Genomic DNA, 3,880 nt, shown 5'->3' with positions numbered 1-3,880 from the left:
TTTGTATGTTAATCTTTAAATCTGAATTATGATGTATATTGTTTTTCTAAAAGTTCTTAAATAATGATTCAATACATTTATTCGACACTTCAATATTAACATTTTAAAATATATTAATTTTATATTATATGCGTGCAACACTTCTAATCATGATTATAAAAATTCTAAAAATGAATTAGGTAGAACATAAAAAATTACACAATTAATCAAAAGACAGAAAATAAAAATTAAATAATTGTCTATTATCTATAAACTACTAATACCGACTTCTAAAGATTGAAGTCGGTGAGAGTGGAGACCACCATGTACTAAAAAAATAAAAAATTAATGCTTGAATGAGTCACACTGCAAAGTTAATGAAGTAAAAACGAAGGACAAAGTCGGTTAATAAAAATATTATAATGGACTAAGTTGAATGAGACTCATATATAGAAGTATCTCACTTGGTCTCATCTTATTTTTTGTCACTGTACAAAGCGAAAGTTTATGCACTGTAGTGTTCTACATTTTTTTAATTTTTCATCATCTATTGGTCTTTAAAGATATCTTAAAATTTTTTCCATACATCTAATCTTAAATGTGATCAATTAACCAAATAATTATTATACTTTGTATACAATAATAAATAGATTAATATATTTGAAGATAGAAAAATTAATGTATTGAGAAGAATAAAAAAAGAATGTTAGAATTAATATTATAATTATCTAATGTCAATATTAAATTTAACATCCTACATTCGAAAATGTGTTTATTGAGGTAAAGACTATGATGATAAACTAAAAATAATAATTTATTTATCATTGTAACGTAATAATAATGTGATCGTTATTCGAAATCAGAAAATGATGTACTTTGACTTTTTTTTTAAATCGTATAAACAATTCTTTCAATAATTTTAGTGGATAAACATGTTAAATGTATTAAAATTAAATAGTAAAATTTAATGATGAATATGAATGTATTAATTCAACTTTCAATTTGGATTTCGGGATTTTGTCAACTTTTCTGATTTTTCTTTTATTTTAAAATATAAATTTTCAAATAAATGAAAAATAATTTTTTTTCTCTACTCAAATGTCTTATAAATTTATATGATATAGTAAAATGTTATTTGCATAAACTTATTGTTTGGTACAATAATTGATCATGTTGGGTAGAGTAATTGAAATGTAGTGCTTGAGCTGTTGTACTATTTAAAATATTTGATTTGTACTGTTACCATAATCTATAGGTTTTGATAAGACAGTAAACGCTTGAGCTTACAATTGGTATCAGAGTTAAGATCGCGACTTTGATTTTCATTGATTGCAATTGGTGCAATTATTAAGAGATAGATTGTTTGGTACAATAATTGTCCATTGTGGGTAGACGCTTGAGCTGTTGTATGATTTAAAGATTTGACTTGCATAGTTACCATCAGTTATAGCTTTTGGTAAAACGACAAACGCTCGATCCTATATTATTCGATTGTAAAGCTAGAAGAAACATGTTGCATCAACTTTTAGTTTTGAATTGATCCCTTACATGTTACTCGATTTTTAAATTTAGAAGCATTCTACAATTTTCAAATATTATTATATATTGAATTATAATTTATCCCTTTCAAATTGGATAAATATACAATAAAACTCATGTAAATATTATTAACAAAAATATTTAAAAGAAATATTGGATTTGTCGATAATCAAAATAAGAAATAAACAAATTTTGATCCTTGAGTGAGAAATAAGATATTTAAATAAAGTTATAATTGTCACAATGAAATAATACACCTACATGTATTTATCACTGTATTTTGCAACTAAAATGTCAAAAAAAATTTCCACGTATTATTTTTATATCATATTTAAAATAATTATGAATCCTAATTTTTATTATTTTGAGTTGGCCTTAATTATGAAAAATCATTGTGAATAAATTGAATTTGAAAATTCTTATATCTATGTATATCACATATTAATATATCAACCTAAGTCCAGGTAATAAAAAACTACAAAATGAACTTATTCATCTTCAATGTACACAAATTATATAGTAAAGATATATGACAATTAAGACAATGAAGTAGAATATATGCTCACATATAACAAAATATATAGACAAGAAAAACAATAAATAATTTTTTTTTCTAGATATAAATATTTTTTTATAACTTTTTACAATGAGTTGGAGAAGATAAAAGAGAACAAATATTAACTCTTTTGGGTTACACAAAAAATAGAAATGGGAGAAGTGTTTGTCATACAATGAATTCAATTTCCAAATTAAATGTATACTATAAAGTTATATTTATCGTTCAAACTTTATAAATGTAATGAATTTTTCTCAAGATAATGGTACACAAATGTTCCCGTTAAGATATTTAAACAATTAGAAAAACTAAATATATTATTTTTCTTGAGGTAATACCGATATGACATTAGTAATTTGATTGTGCTAATTATACTTATGAGTTAATATGAAATATTAAAATAAGTGTCATAAGAGTCAGTAAAAAGATGATTTATTGTCAAAATTATTATTTTTTTAATCAATATTTATTTAAATCAATCCATCAGTACTTTTTATGTGATGATAGATTGTTATAATAATTAGGGGTGAGCATTCGGTCGGTTCTGTTACCGATCGAACTGAACCGAATTAGTCATAACCGGACCGAACCGAAATATTTAGCATTAACCGAACCGACCGAATTAATTTTCATAACCAATGAAAATCGAACCGAAACCGAATTAACCGATTAGTTTTTTAAAAAAATTGTGATTTAACTTTAATTATATATGTAATTTTTTTGAACACTACAATCTACACAAATGCATAAAAACATAAAATCACATACATCACAAATTTTTCTTTAGAATTAGGGCTGATTTAAAAATTAAAAATAAAAATATATATTAAAATTGATAAACAATAAGAACTTATTAAATAATAATATTTATTATATCAGTTAATTTGATTAGTCGTTTTCAAAATTTTGACGTACCGAACCGATCGAATTAACCGATATAACCGAATTTTTTTAATTTGAAAACCGAATTTCCGAAATGTTATCAAGTATAAGTGTCTAATAAATTAAAGGTGACTAGGAAAGTAAAAGCATCCAGTAGAAATTGTTGTCAATTTACATGAAAGAGAATAATAATCAAACAACATTGTAAATAAAAAATTGCATATCGTTGATTGTCAAAAAAGATTCTAATAATTGAATATTATAATAAAATATATACATTATTGAGAGAATATGACAAATAACAAAAGAAAACAATATGATAAAAAAGATATGATAAAAATTTTAGTAGTCCAAATCTTTTTTTAAAATTAAAAAAATATGTTTTTTCCAAATTAGTTACATATGCTAATTAACACGAATTGTCAAAATTTACAATACTATTATCATTGTTTTTTGTTGAGTTAACTAATTTTATTTCAAATTTTAATTACTTCAACATATGTTTCTCACGTGCAACGCACGTGCATTATTTCTAGTATATATAAATATGTAACTTTATATGTGAATTTCCATTTCTCTCCTTATTAATTACTTGTTTTATTAATTGCTTGTTTTTAATGTTCTCTATCTTATTAATTGCTTGTTTTTAATGTTATCTACCCACATTATCAATTTAGATTTATTTATTTATTTTTTATTGTGTAAATTAGTATTTGATATCTTTTATTTCTACTCACATTATAATATGTTATTTTTAATCAAATTATTTAGATTTTTTTATTTATCTTTTCTTACGTCAATTAAATTACTTAAAATTTAAAAATAGTTCATTGTTGAATTATGAATTTTCTTTGGTGTCTTATTAATATTTTTTTCATGTCCTCATTATTTATTTTGGTGACTTTGGCTATAACTTATTAGTTT

The sequence above is a fragment of the Primulina huaijiensis genome, unplaced genomic scaffold, assembly GCF_012295235.1.
Source record: "Primulina huaijiensis isolate GDHJ02 unplaced genomic scaffold, ASM1229523v2 scaffold25443, whole genome shotgun sequence".
NCBI classification, from domain to species: Eukaryota; Viridiplantae; Streptophyta; class Magnoliopsida; order Lamiales; family Gesneriaceae; genus Primulina; species Primulina huaijiensis.
This window is presented reverse-complemented; position numbering follows the sequence as displayed.